Source organism: Heterocephalus glaber, unplaced genomic scaffold, assembly GCF_053883595.1.
Source record: "Heterocephalus glaber isolate CG9 unplaced genomic scaffold, H.glaber_assembly_v1.0 deba00001428, whole genome shotgun sequence".
Taxonomy (NCBI): domain Eukaryota; kingdom Metazoa; phylum Chordata; class Mammalia; order Rodentia; family Bathyergidae; genus Heterocephalus; species Heterocephalus glaber.
The window spans coordinates 27,282,510-27,298,197 of record NW_028258293.1 but is presented as its reverse complement, the minus strand read 5'-3'; the positions used below and the strand labels follow the sequence as shown (position 1 = coordinate 27,298,197).

Here is a 15,688-nt window from a genome sequence, read left to right as displayed (position 1 = left end):
TTTAATTAGCTCAGCTTCCCTGTGGCATAGGCCAAGGACTTTTGTGGCCCTGCTCTGTGCTGTGGACCTCCTGGGAGCAATTACTGTTTCTGCTCAAGTAACTCTTAACCACAACCTTGGGAGCTGTAGTCCTCTGAATGTTGGTTTTGTTTGACCACAGATCCTACAGAATCCTAAATCTGCCTGCACCTCTGAGAAAGCTGCCTTCAGGAGGAAGAGCGTGTTCTGGGTATGAATGTGTATTTTGTGTGATCTTCCCAGTTGAGGAATTTATTTCAAATGTGAATGACAGGAGCCCTGACAGTTTGGGGCTGGGTGGAGCTGATTTGCTTTGAAATTAGCTGCTGTTTTGGAGTTTGCTGTGATTTGGAATTTAGGGTGGAAAGGGAAAATAAGGAAGTAAAAGCCATCAAATCTTGCCTGTGTACACCCTTTATCAGCTGGAGTTCCGCTTTAATCATCCCCCCCCCCCCCCCCGTATCTTGCAACAAAGTGCCTTTATCAGTTAGGAATTTAACAGGCCAAACTCTCAAATAAACAGATATAAATTAGAAAAGTAAATAAATACAAGGAAATTAAATGCTAGCACATGTACCCTTGACATTCTTCATCAAGTCAAACCCTTTGATAAAATAAACTGCACCCTATAAGGGTAAGAAGGTAGAAATAAATAAATTTCACCATGAAGTTTAATTAAAAGATGACTATTGGTCTTCTCTCCCTGATTCACCACAATGAAAAATAAATACGTAATATTTTAGTCCCCAAAAGACTTTTAATTTTTTAATGTTTGAAAAAGCTAAATGAAATGCAATTTCTGAATTTCCTGTTTACTACTTGCATTAATATTTAAGAATATATAAACATAAATGTGAATATTCAACTAGTTCAATTCTTTTCAAAAATCTGTATTTTATAAACTGGTTCTTGTATTGCTGGAACTTACATAATATTGCAAGTTATGTGCTTCTGCAGCTATTCCACTTATTAAAGTTGAATGTTTTCTTACCATATTTTTCTTTCTTTCTTTCTTTTTTTCCTTTGGTACCGGGGATCGAATTCAGGACCTCGCACTTGTGAGGCAGGCAGGGGCACCACTGAGTGAAATCCCTGGCCCCCTTACCATATTTTTCTAATAAACTCATAATCAACAATGATTGATGTTTACTATTAACAGTATATGTCTAAAATATGGAAATGATTCTGAATCATAAATGACATCTTAAGTTAATGTATTTTTCTGGAGACTTAAATTAAAATGCAGAGAAAATAAAGTATACAGTAACCACAAAATCCACAGGCAATTTTTGAACTTACATGTTATTTTCTATGTATAAGCACATTTGAAACATTCAAATTAAGAGGGTAAAATTAATCGATGCATCATTAATGTTGCTTTGCAGTATGGTTGATGACATCCGCTATGTTTTTCTTTTTCTTCTTCTGTTACCGGGGAATCAAACTCAGGACCTTATGCTTGCCAGGCAGGTGTGAAGCCACTGAGCTAAATCCCCGGTCCTTCCACTATGTTTTTCAAAACTAGATATTGTCATTTAGGCACATTACTTAGTGTGACTGTTAATCATGATATGTCAATTTGACTGGATTAGGAAATGCCTAGCGGATTGGTAAAGCACATTTCTGGGTATGCTTGTGGGCTGTTTCCAGAGATGACCGACATGTAGGACAGCAAACTGATGGTGTGGTGGGGGAGATTCACTCCGATAGTGGGTGGCATCAACTAATAGCCTTGCAGCCTAGATGGAATAAAAGGGAATGGAGGAAATTGGCACAGTTTTTGAAAGCTCCATTCTGCTTGAGTGGATGGATCTTTTGCTGCTGCTGTGGCCATCAGACTCCAGTTTCTTCAGCCTTCCAAAATAGACTCATGCCAGTGACTCTCTTGTGAGCTTCCAGGCCTTCAACCTCAGACTGGTGCTACATCCTTGTCCCTTCTTGTTCTGCAGCTTCCAAGTTCTTGAACTGAACAGCTACTGCATCCTCTGGCTCTTTAGCACACAGACAGCCATTGTGGACTCTCCAGGCTCTGATCCTGTAAGCCTACCTAATAAATCCCATTACATAATTATACACATATTTTCAGTCAATTCTCTTCTTCTAGAGAACCCTAATACATTTATTATTACTACATGTAAGTATTTGTTTACCTTGAGACAGGAATTTGCATTCAGACAACTTGTTTGGGAAGTGACCCTCAGCATAAGGCGGTGGAACAGGGAAGGAGGGAAACCAACACAAGGACGCATCATGGAATGGACCACTGCCACTGGGCACTGTTGTAACATTCTGAAGTGAGTCTCAGAACTGTCTCCCCACGGGACAAAAGGAAGCCATTTTTATCCTTTGACTCCTGTTGGCCATTGGTTGAGGGTTACCCAGTGGAATTTTTACTTCCCCACACTCCTGGGGAAGTTACACAGTTATGAATGTAAAGTTCATTCTCCCCGCATCCTGTGCCTCTGTATTAAAGGGAGGCAGGAGCAGGAGGCAGTGTCACCTGAGAAGTGTGACAACAGGAACTAGCATGGGACTCTCACTGCTGCTGGGTTGGGAGTGGTAGGTGGGGCTGAGAGATATTGACTTGTGTGTTGAATACAGGATATTTGAAACAAAGTGTATGTATGCATATTGAGGTATATTAAAGTTAATGATTTAAAAAACCACAAGTCTATTGCAAAGTTACTAATAAAATATGTATTAAAAATACCACAGGTGTTTGGCCATGCTCTCTGCTCTCAATATGAGATAATAAAAATTCTTCTGTATTTTCCACTTATGTTAGCAAAACTTACTGCTGTCCCTGAATCTGCACTCTTATAAGAAAATTCTGTTTGCATTTGTGTCAGTTCTCACTATGCTTTTGAGTACTTTATGAATGTAGAAAATTGTGAAAAAGAAAAAAGAAAGAAAATATCTAATATTCTTTTTGTTGATTTTTATGGATGAAACTTTGTGTCTCTTCAAATTCTTATGTTCAAATTCTAACCCCCAATGCCATGGTATTAGGCAGTTTGCCTTTAGTAGGTGATTAGGTCTTGAGAGTAGAGTCCTCATGAATAGGGTTATTGCCCTTTGCCCCTTCTGCCATTGAGGACACAACAAAATGACAGCCATATATAAGCCTGCAAGCAGGCCTTCACCAGAAACTGAATCTAATGGCACCTTGGACTTCCTAGTCTCCAGATCTGAGCAATAAATTTCTGTTGCTTATAAGCCACCCAGTTTATAGTATTTTCTTACAGCACCCTGAATGGATTAAGACACCAAGGAAGGAACTAAAATTTCTCATAGTGCTTATGTTATCTTATACTATGGCTATGATAAATATTGTTACTCTTGTTCCTGTAGGCCATTTCTGTTCTCAGGAACATTTACTCTCACTGATAATCAATAGATCTCCTTCAGCCTCTTTTTCAGATGTTCTCTGACTCCAAGGTAAGGCCTTATATTCAGAGCCTTTGGAGACTGACTAGGGTGGCCTTTCACCAAGACCATCTTTGGTACTCTCAAAAAGGTTGGGAGGCAGCACCAAGGGTTTCTCTCTCACCTGGTACAGGTAAACCACAGTTCTGCACCCACAGACACAGAAGGACTTCCAGGAAAGATTAGGCAGAATGCGCTAGAGTTTAAAGGAATTTGCCGCAGGCTTGTAAGAAATAAATGCCATTTAAGACTACAGTCTGGGAAAACTTTCTTTGACAAGAAGAACAACTTAACCCTCCCCTGGCTGGAGAGGATAATTTTATATATATTCTTATTGTTGATTTTATATAGTAAAGTGTTGGCCACATGATTACATTTTAATGTGTATATTAGCAAGCTTTCACACTGCTGGACACAATATCCAACATCCACAACTTAAATGGGAAAGCTTGTTAATATACACATTTGGCTTACTGTTTAAGGGGATTCAGTCCATGGTCAGCTCCTTCCAAAGCAGAAACATCATACTAGAAGTGTATGGTGGAGTAAAGTTGCTTAGTTCATGGTGGTTAGTAAGCAGTGCAGAGAAACGGTGCCAGAGAGAAAGGGGCAAGGGACCAGATAGAGACTCCATGACCTACCCTGGCACACACATAGCGTGCTCCACCAACCCTCAGAAAGATCTCAAAGCTAATGAAGTTGGCAAAACCAAGCTTATCTGTCACATTGTGTCTACACTCTTGAAGCATTCACAAGTGTGTTGATACTCTTTTGGCAAAGAGTTCTAAAAGGTTTCTAAAGACTCTTGTCTATTTTTTTTTTTTTTTGGTATGGGGATTGAACTCAGGACCTTTCGCTTGTGAGGCAGGAGCCGGAACCACTGAGCTAAATCCCCGGCCCTACTCTTGTCTATTGATAGTTGTAAAGTTTTATTGATTCATGTATGTCTTGATGGGTCACATCATTTGGAACCAGCAATGGTAGTAAAACTTCAAATGGAATTCTAAAATAGATAATCTGGTTAGTTTTTGAGCAGTCTGCCATCTGCAAGCTGGAGATCCAGAAGAGCTGGTGGTGTAATTCAGTCCAAATCTGAAGGTCTGAGAAGGAGGGTAGCCGATGGTGTAACTGCAATTTGTGGACAAAGGCTGGGAACCTCAAAAGGGGAGTTTGAGGGCAATGAGGAGTAGTGTAAGTCCTTGAGTCTGAAGTACAGGTAAAAAGGAACTCTCTTGTCAAAGACAGGAGATGGGTGTTCCAGCTCAAGGAGAAAGGGAGAGCTCCCCTAAAATGGTGAAGGCAGATCTTTTTCACTCATCTGTTGATTCAAATGCGAATCTCTTCAAGAAATACCCTCACAGGCACACCAAGAAATATGCTTTACCAGCTATCCCAGGATCCCAGGATCCTTTAGGCCAGTCAAATTGACGCTAAGATTAATAATCACACAGGTGCCAAAGCTTTCAATCTTGGAGCCTGTGCTGTGTTCTCATTGTAAGAAAGCACACCCCACCCATTTAACAGCTTTGTTTATGTTTCCCTTTAAAATGCAGGGGTCAATGACTTGCTTCTCTATTGAGGTCCAGAGAGGGTGTGGCAGCTTCCAGGAAACTCCTAGCTGTGTTACAATGCAGCATGCTGGTCTTCCACTACACTGACCTGCTGGTCAGTTGAACATCTATATTGAAAACAAAGCAATTTCGGGCTGGGAATGTAGCTCAGTGATGCTGCGCCTGTCTGGCTAGTGCAAAGTCCTGAGTTTGATCCCCAGTACCGCAAAAAAAAAAAAAAAAAAAAAAGCAATTTGATTCCTTCAACAACTGTGTTCCCAAACCAATTCCAGGGAAACTGATGATCTGTATATATAACAAAGTATAAAAAGATGAAGATGTCATGTATATCAATTCCCCATGATAAATGTATTCATTATTATTGTAAATATATATTAATAAAAAATAAGTTTTAATCCCCAGTACCAAAAAAAAATGTTTAAAAAACCACCTGCTGTGCAAGCACAAGGACCCAAGTTTGATCCCCCCAAAAAACCAATAAGGCTTGTAAAGGATAACATCAGATAAATTCTTGAATTGATGTAGAGAAAATTTTCTTAAATGGTACACAATAAACAACCACAAAAGGAAAAAACTAAACTAAATTAAATTTAGTCATTTCTATTCCAATTAAAACACATCATTAAGAGAAAGTGAAAGGGCTGGGGATTTAGCTCAGTGGCACTGCACCTGCCTCACAAACACAAGGTCCTGAGTTCGATCCCAAGTATCAAAAAAAAAAAAAAAAAAAAAAAAAAGAGAAAGTGAAAAAGAAAGTCACAGGGCTGGGGATTTCGTCCAGTGGTTCTGCCACCTGCCTCTCAAGCGGAAGGACCCGAGTTCGATCCCTGGTACCAAAAAAAAGAAAGTCACAGAAAGTAGACTGATATTTGCAACATACACAGCCAACAAAGGGTAATTTAAAGAATATATCTAGTTGGGCATGGTGATGGACGCCTGTAACCTCAGCTACTGAGGAGGCTGAGACAGGAGGATTGCAAGTTCAAGGCCAGCCTGGACAACTCAGCAAGACCTTGTCTTCAAAGACTTGGGGATCTAGCTCAGTGGTAAAGTGGTTACCTAGCATGCAGAAGGCCCTAGGTTCACTCAGTACTGTGGAAGGAGAAAGAGGAGGAAGAGGAGGAGGAGGAGGACAACATATATAAAGAACTCCTGTATATCAGTAAGAGAAATACAGAAAATTCAACATAAAAATGGACAGGAGATATAAATGGCACCTCACAAAAGAGAGTATTCAAATAATTGATAAGGATATGAAAAAACAATCAAATTTAATGGACATTGGGAAAAATGCAAATTAAATGCCCAATGAGTTACCCGCCAGAATGGTCAAATTAAAAAGATCAGCAATAGCCAGTATTGATGGCCAAAGGGTGCAATGGAAACTTTGTGCACTTCTGATGGGAATGTAGATTAATAGAAACATTTTGGAGAATTGTTTGGCTGGATCTCCTAAAGTTGAACATTATGTTTATCCTCTGTCTCCATATGGGCTCTGCATCCATGAGTTCAACCAACAGCAGGTTGAAAGTATTCAGAAAGAAAAATGCCTGTGCCAAACATGAAAACTTTTTCTTGCCAGTATCTCCTAAACAATACAGCATGACAACTATTTACATAGCACTTATATTGAATTAGGTATTATAAGTAACCTAAAGATTACTTTAATCTAAAGATTACTTACAGTATACAGCAGGATGTTCATAGATCATATGCACATATTATACTGTCTTCTGTAAGGGGCTTGAGGTTTTGCAGATTTTGGTATCCTCAGAGGGGGAGGGGTGTCCTGGAACCAATTCCTCATAGATGCCAAGGGATGACTGTATAAATAATATGTCCTCAGCAATCCCACTACTGCATATATATTCAAGAAAAATTAGTGATACATATATGTGTTCGGTATATACAGCAATGTTCTTAGCACCATTACTCCTAATAGCCAGAATTTAGGGAGGAAAAAAAAATACCCTTCAACAGTAGAATGGGAAATTGTCACATTTTTATAGTCATAATGGACTATAAAAGAGCAATTAAATGAATAAAACAGCTATATGTAAGCTATATATAACAATATAAATGAGACTCCCAAATGTAATTTTGAATGAATGAACTAAGACACAGAGAATACATTCTATACAACTTCACTTACATAAAGTTCCAAGTCTCCTTGTTGCAAATAAACCACTCTGTCCATTTTTAACCTAAAAAATAAAGTGGCAAGAATGATGGGGTAAGTGTGTTCAAAGCAATGGGGAGTATGTTGAAAAGGATCAATGCCAATATGTCCTCTATTGTAATAAAGTGTTTAAATTTAAACACTCACAATATATTATTTATTTATTTATTTATTTATTTTGGTACTGGGGATCGAACTTGGGTCCTTGCGCTTGCGCAGCAGGCGGTGAAACCACTGAGCTAAATCCCCGGCCCTCACGATATATTTTGATCACACTCATTATCAGTGAAGTAGCATAAAGGCATCTCTACCCTTGTGAGCTTAGAGTCTAGAGTTTAGGGAGCAATAAACAATATACAAATAAATTGTTATGATTTATATCTAGATGTCTCCTCAAAGCTTCACATGTTCATAGGTGGGACTTTTGGGAGGTGATTGGCTCCTGAAGCATGATACTCATTAGTGGATTAGTCTACTGATGAATTTATAACCAAATGTGATGTTGGGAAGTGAAGCCTATTGGAGCAGGTGGGTCATTGGAGGCGTGGCCTGGAAGGGTCTATTTCCCTCTCTCCTGCCTTGCTCCCTCTCTCTGCTTCCAGCTGCCATGCTAAGAGCTATTTCTCCTATGCCATGCTGCCTTGCCTTGGAGCCAGTGGAGTATGGACAGAAACTTCTACAAACTGTGAGCCAAAATAAACTTTTCCCATTTTAAGTTGTGAGTGTCAGGAATTGTGTCTCAGCAACAAGAGAAGCCATAAATATAATAAATAAATACCTTTATAGTATGCTTAAAGGTTCTAAATGCTACAATGACAAAGAAATTTAGAGGACAACAAGGATCAGGAATGTGGAAGGGGCAAGCTGCAATATGAAATAGGGTAAAAAACGTGTAATATTTTAGACTGCCAAGTCCTAAGGGGAAGCAAAAAACAAGAAAGGGGGCGGGGGGCTGGGGATTTAGCGCAGTGGTTCTGCCACCTGCTGCACAAGCGCAAGGGCCTGAGTTTGATCCCCAGTACCAAAAAAACCACAAAAAAACAAGGACATTGTTGGGGGGAGGCAGTTACAATTGTACACAGACATGCAATGTCTCACTGAGAAGGGAAACTTTGAGCCTTTGATTAAAGATTTGAAATAAACAAAGTACATTTGATAGATATCTAGGGGGAGTGAGGCCAGGCAGGGACACAAAACAAAAGGCCTGAGGTAAAAATATGCCTGTGTGCTTGAGAATTACAAGGAGGCAGTGTGGTTGGAGCAGAACGAGCAATTGGAAGAATTGTAGAAGATGAAATAGTAATCTTACAAAGTGCCAATTTGGGTATGGTCTTTTTAGGGTGTTGCTAAGTGTTAGGTGGGTAGTTAGACATTAACAGGCCTGAGGGACAAAGGGGTGGGTTCCAAAATAGCATACTTTGCCAGTTATAGTTAAATAAAGAAACAAAGACTTCAATGTATATACCTTAATAATCATTTGTTAGGTCTCAGACCTAAACCACAGAGCACAAAGGCATGGTAAGTTTACACATTGTGCACATTCCTTCTGATATCTGGCCACTTGGCCATTTATTTCCAAAACAAAGTATGCACTATTTCTGGGCACCATGGCCTATACTGAAAGGTATCAAAAAGGGGAGAATTTTTTAAAGACACCCCTTCCTTGGACTGAAACTTGATTTAGATTCTTATATGATTAAGGTCCCTGAGGGAACACTGACCTCCTAAAAGGAACAAAGATGACATTTTTGAGATATCTACATTCCAAAGTAATCCTTAGGAGAGATGTCAGTAAGCATGTAAATTGTATAAATAAAACAAATGATAATCATTATAGTTCTCGAACTGCAGGAATAATTTGTGTGCATTAAAATGTACTCAAACTCGCACTCAGAGCAGATGTCTTTGTGAACACTGCCTGCTTTCTCACTTGAAAGTGTAACTCTGTCTATACCTACTTTACAATAAACTCTCTCTGTAATTCTGCACGGTTGCTTATGGGTCTTGACTGAATTCTTTCATCGAGAGCACAAAGAACTGAAGACCAAGGAGTGAGGGATGTGTTCCTTGATGCATCAGGACCTGGCTTCCTGGTGACAGTGAGATTTTAGCCTTTCAAGGATTTCAGCGAAGAAATTGCTTGTTGTGTCTTAAGTTTATAGGGCCACTCTGGAGGGCTGTAGCAGAAGCAGGAAGGCTGGTGGGCCATAGCAAAAGCAGGGAGACTATTTAAGAAATTGGGTCAGTCAGGGTCCTATGATGGAAACAAAAACAACTATAGGCATCTTGAGGGATTCTAGGGTCTTACAACATCATTGGAAGGGCTAGAGGATTAGAAATCTAACATCATTACTGGCATCTGACTTCAAAGTCACACAGCTGTAACCGAAAGCCAATTATCAGAAAGTATATCAAAGGACAAAATTATAACCGATTTAAGTTAATGATCTTAATTGTCTTTATTTTTTATTCTAGAATTTGGCAACAGTTCATTCTCCCCAAAACAGAATAAGTGTTCCAATGAGCCAAGCAGATATTGGTTTTGTAGATGCAAAAGGGCTAAAGAAGCAGAAATGTAAACAAAAAGTGGTCTTCTCAAAACTACTTTCCTTGTAAGTCAGGGTCAGAGAGATAAAACAATAGATAAATCACTAATTGGGTAACATCAACTTATGTTTCAGTTTCCTCTGTGTGTGTGTGTGTGTGTGTGTGTGTGTGTGTAAGGATTAAGGCAGAGGAATCTTTATTATGCCAATTGAATTTACCTGTTAAGGAAATTTGGTTGTTATCCCTCTCTCCTGATGTCATAGCTTAGATAAACAGCTTAGTTTCAGTTTGGTGAAGTAGAACTTTAGCATAAATAACTCTATTTTGATTTTTAACCTTGTCTGTTAGTGCAAGAGCTTAGTTCAAAACAATAACTCCCTATAATTTTTTTTTTGGTACTGGAGATCAAACTCAGTACCTTGTGCTTTCAAGGCAGGTAGGCAGGTGTTGGAACCACTGAGCTAAAATCCCCGGCCCTCTAATTTTTAAAATATATATTTATTGTTACATTTTATGTATACAATACATTTACATTTATCACTGGGTGCTTGTACCTGTACATGATGTATCTTGGTTCTTATTTTTTCCCCCATTGCCTATGCGCCCTTCACCCCCTCCACCCTTCCCTATTTATATAGACTTTATTTCCTTTTTTTTTTTCTTTCTCATTTTTCCTTTCCCTTCTTTCCTTTCCCCTTCCCCTCCCACCACCCTTACACCTTTGGACCTTTTCTTCCTATTTCAAATTATCAATTATTCATTTAATCATTTTCATCCTTAATTACACTTTCAGTTTCTCACACTAGAGAAACTATTTGGTATTTACACATGTGTGTCCTATTTATTTCACTTAAGAGGATGGCCTCAATATGCATCCATTTAGCTATAAATGTCTCTAGTTTCTCGTTCTTTATGGCTGAGTAGTACTCCATTTTATAAAAAAAACCACATCTTCTTTATCCAATTTCCAGTTGATGGGCACTTGGGCTGTTTCCAAGCTTTAGCTATTACAAACTGTGCCGCTATAAACATAGGTGCCCATATATTGCTGTGGTATGATTCTTTAAATTCTTTGGGGAAGGCACCCAGTGGGGGAACAGCTGGGTCAAATGGGACCTGTAGTCCTAGTTCTTTGAGGTATCTCGGTACTGATTTTCACAGTGGTTGCACCAGTCTGCACTCCCACCAACAATGGAGAAGGGTTCCTTTCTCTCCACACCCCCGCCAGCATTTGTTATTGGTTGATTTCTTGATAGCAGCCATCCTTTCTGGGGTGAGGTGGAATCTCAGTGTTGTTTTCATCTGCATCTCTCGAATGACCAGTGATGTTGAACATTTTTTTGTATGTTTATTTGCTGCTTTTACTTCTTTGAGAAGTGTCTGTTCATTTCAGATGCCCATTTTTGAATTGGGTCTTTGAATTTGGGGGGTCTAATTTTTTTCAGTTCTTTATATATTCTAGATAGTAGTCCTTTGTCTGAGGTACAGCTGCTAAAATTTTTTTCCCACATTGTAGGTTGTCTCTTAGCTCTGTTGGTGGTTTCTCTTGCAGTGCAGAAGCTTTTTAAAAAGATGAGATCCCAGTTATTGATTCTTTGTGCTAGTTCCTGTGCTACTGAGGAACCTAAAGTTCATAAAGTCAAAGTCTTTTCCTATTCCAATGTCTTCAAGAGATCTACCTAACTTATCTTCCAGCAAGTTTAGTGTTTCTGTCTTAATATTTAGATCTTTAATCCACTTCGATCTTAGTTTAGTGCTTGGTGATAGGTATGGGTCTAGTTTTAATCTTTGGCAGGTGGAAATCCAGTTTTTCCAACACCATTTATTAAATAGACTATCTTTGCTCCAATGAGGGTGGTTGGCTCCTTTGTCAAAGATGAGGTAGCTGAGTATGTCTGGAGTTGTTTCTGCATTTTCTAATCTATTCCACTGATCTTTGGGTCTGTTTCTTTGCCAGTACCATGCTGTTTTTATCACAGTAGCTTCATAGTATAGTTTCAAGTTGGGGATTGTGATACCCCCTGCCATGTCTCTGTTGCCTAGAATTGCTTTTGCTATTCTAGGTTTCTTCTGCTTCCAAATGAATTTTTGGATTGTTTTCTCTAGTTCTGTGAAGTATATTGTTGGAATTTCAATTGGCATTGCATTAAATCTATATAGTAGTTTTGGAAGTATGGCCATTTTCACTATATTGGTTCTTCCTACCCAGGAACAAGGGATATCTTTCCATTTTCTTACATCCTCTTCAATCTCCTTCTTCAGAGTGCTGTAGTTTTCAGTGTAGAGGTCTTTTGCTTCCTTTGTTAGGTTGATTCCTAGATATTTCATTTTTTTAGATGCTATTGTAAAAGGAATTATTTCCCGAATTTCTCTCTCAATGGGTCTGCTATTTTCGTATAAGAAGGCTATTGTTTTTTGAGTGTTGACCTTGTATCCAGCTACTCTACTGAATCTGTCAATTAGGTCTAGAAGACTTTTGACTGAGAATTTCTGGTCTTCTATATAAAGTATCATATCATCAGCAAATAATGACAGTTTCACTTCTTCCTTTCCTATCTTTATTCATTTTTTTTATTTCTTTCCCTTTTCTAATTGCTATGGCTAATGATTCCAGAACAATACTGAACAGGAGTGGTGATAGTGGGCATCCTTGTCTTGTTCTTGATTTTAGCATGAAAGTTTTCAGTTTTTAACCATTTAGTATGATGTTGCCTGTTGGTTTTTCATAGATAGCCTTAATCAGGTTGAGATAAAGACCTTCTATTCCAATTTTCTATAGGGTTTTTTATCATGGGTGGGTGTTGGATTTTGTCAAATGCCTTTTCTGCATCTATTGAGATGATCATATGGTTTTTGTCCTTGAATCTGTTAATATAGTGTATTACATTTATTGATTTATGGATGTTGAACTATCCTTGCATCCCTGGGATACATCTGACTCGGTCAGGGTGTATGATCTTCTTGATGACCCTCTGTATTCTGTTTGCCAGTATCTTGTTGAGGATTTTTGCATCTATGTTCATTAGGGATATTGGTCTGTAGTTCTCTTTTTGGATTGGGTCTTTCCCTGGTTTGGGGATCAAAGTAACACTTGCTTCCAGGAATGATTTTGGAAGCCTTGCTTCCCTTTCAATTTCCTTGATGAGTTTAAAGAGTAATGGCAATAGTTCTTCTTTAAATGTCTTGTAGAATTCGGCAGTGAAGCCATCTTCTAATTTTTAATTAATAGTTAGTTCTGCCCCTGCAATTATTGCCATACCTGCAACTGGGTCTCATACCCACAAGACTGGTGGAAAGAACCTGAAAAGAGCAGGGAACGTAAAATCTGATCACTGAAACAGTCATGTTTGTCTCCCTTTATTTGCCAGAGACCACAAAAGCAAAATAATGGCCCTCCCTACTTAACTTTTTACCCTGTGTTTCCTTTGTATGGTTATGATCAGGAATGAATTGGCTGATTTAACTGCAATGATGTCTGGGAAGTGTAGTTTTTTGTTGTTTTGTTTTTCAAGAACTAGAAATTGAACCCACCTTTTTTTTTTTTCTTTAGATAGGATCTCACCAAGTTGCCTCAGCCTCCCAGAGTGCTGGGATTTCAAGCATGTGGCACTGCACCAGCTTCGGAAATGTAGTTTTTAACTCTCCAATCTCTCCAAATGTAAGAGGAGCAATAAGAGAAGTTAATGAAGATAGTCTAGTTATCTACATAGAGGCTGCCATAATGATCCAGGTGAGAAGTAGTGGTGGCTTAGACCAAAGTGGCAGCAGTGGAGTCAGTATATAATTCTAAGGCAGAAACAAGAGGATTTTTTTTGGGGGGGGGTGCTGGGGATCGAACTCAGGACCTTGTGCTTGCGAGGCAGGTGGTGGAACCACTGAGCTAAATCTCCGGCCCAGAAACAACAGGATTTGCTCGTGAATCAGCTGTGGGGTGGATGAGAAAAAGAGTAATCAAGAGTAGTTCCGAGTTCCTCAGTGAGCAATTAGGAGGATGAAGTTGTGGTGGCCTCAGGAGAGAGCTTGTTTTGGTGAGAGGAAGAAAATGGAGGGAATGTTTAGAGAGAGAGATTGAGGATATGGGACAATTTATTATCAAGTGACCATGAGTTCCAGGGGGCTCAGTAGAAGTGTTTCAGAAGGTGGGGTAGTATGAGATGTATGAAGGTCTACATGGAATGGGATCCAGCTTGTGGGATTAGCTGGATGATCTGGTCTTCAAAGTCAGGGGCCAAGACAAGTTTATGAACCTCAGGCAGAAGGTGAAAGGGAGGCTGAGAATGTGGAGTGAGAGTTCTACCAAAAAGCTTCCCCTTGCCTCTTGCCATGAACTAGTACTGTGTTTGTAACCAATACACTGAGCCAGTGGTGGCAAACCTATGGCACACTTGTTACTGTGTTTTTCTTTTAAGACAAAAGATGTTAATACAGAGGGGTTTTTTCTAAACTAACAGCTCAGTATTCAGGTTTAATTGCAGTGCTGGTACTTTGCAATAAATATGTGAGTTTTGGGTTGCAGTTTGGCACTTGGTCTCTAAAAGGTTCACCATTATTGCCGTAGGTGATCCTTACAATCAGACCCTTGTTCCTAGTTACAACTTGCTGCTTTAAACAAAAATCTGTGTGTGCCTTGGATGCAGCAGTAGTTTTATACACAAAGTTCCTTTGTGAATTCTTTTACCTGGCTCCATAGGCCAGCTTTGGTGAATCTGCCACAGCCTGCAGGGTTCTATTACGACCTGGGCCAAACTCACAACAATCTTTGCTCTAGAATATCACATACTCTTCTCTTCTTCCTTTCCTTTCCTTCCCTTCCCTTCTCTTCTTTTACTGAGAATTAAGCTCAGAAAGTGCTAAGCTACATATCCAGTCCCTTTTATTTTACTTTGACACAAGCAAGATCCCTAAATTACACAGGCTGGCCTCTAACTGGTGATCCTCCTCCCTCAGTCTCTTGAGTAGCTGAGATTACAGACAGGTGCCACCAAGCCTGGCTCACACTACTGTGAAATCAGAACAGCCTCCAACTGCTAAACTGTCAGGCTTGACCTGGTCATGAAATAGTTTATAAATATGCTCTTTAATTCTAAGCTACAGTTTGACAAGATACAAAAAAATATAACAAAACAGGCAGTCGATGCAGGTTCTGTCTCCTCCCAAAAAAGCCATGCTATCTCAGACAGAGAACACAGGATGGGATGTTCTCAACATAGAGATGACAACTACAGAGTACAGCATCTTTTCAATGCCAAGTCACCTAAAAATATCCATACATCTGCCTTGATTGCTGGATGGATCCTGACCACAAATATTTGCTCTGACCCCTATATATGATAGATGTGCCAGACATCTCTTCCAATGTCCTATAAAGCTTTCTGCCTTTTCTTTGTTCGGGACTGGTGGCTTCTTGCTTGCTGTCAGTCCACCTGTGCCCAGGTGAACAAAGTCTGTACCTCTTTGCTTTCACTAGCCTGCTCAGATGGTCTCATTCCTTCGCTGTTTGTTACATAAAATATGGCTGTTCTCCATCTCTGCGACTTCAAATTTCTTTTTTTACTCATTTGACCTTAAACTTCTCTGAAAACTTTCTGGCTTTCCAATCAGCTGAAACATTCCCTTGGAACATACCTGTCTTGAAGCCTTCCCAGAATCCTCCTGGTGTTGGGAAGTTGTCACAGAAACTACTGCTCCAGCTGAAAAGTCTGTAGAGTAGAGAGCCAAAGTGGCCAAGATTCCTGATGCACAGGAGAATAGAGGAAGCCTAAGCACTGACCCTGGACTTCAGAAATCAGGCTCTGCCTGTTATACATGGTGCATGTGAAACCACTCATTTAAACAGTGGGTTGCTTGTTCACCCTGCTTCTCAAAGATGTTATATGGGACAAAGCCATGAGATGAGGCAGGTTTAAGGTGGGACAAAACTACTCAGCTAGTAAGATTACATGTATAA

At 39.5% G+C, this 15,688-nt stretch overlaps 1 long non-coding RNA gene across 1 annotated transcript; it reads left to right on the top strand.

Moving 5' to 3' along the window:
* Positions 1–2,819, top strand: LOC110345554 (uncharacterized). Its single transcript, XR_002388956.2, has 3 exons — positions 1–229; positions 1,968–2,055; positions 2,179–2,819. It is a non-coding gene; the product is annotated as an uncharacterized LOC110345554 (long non-coding RNA).
* Positions 2,820–15,688: the final 12,869 nt, after the last annotated feature.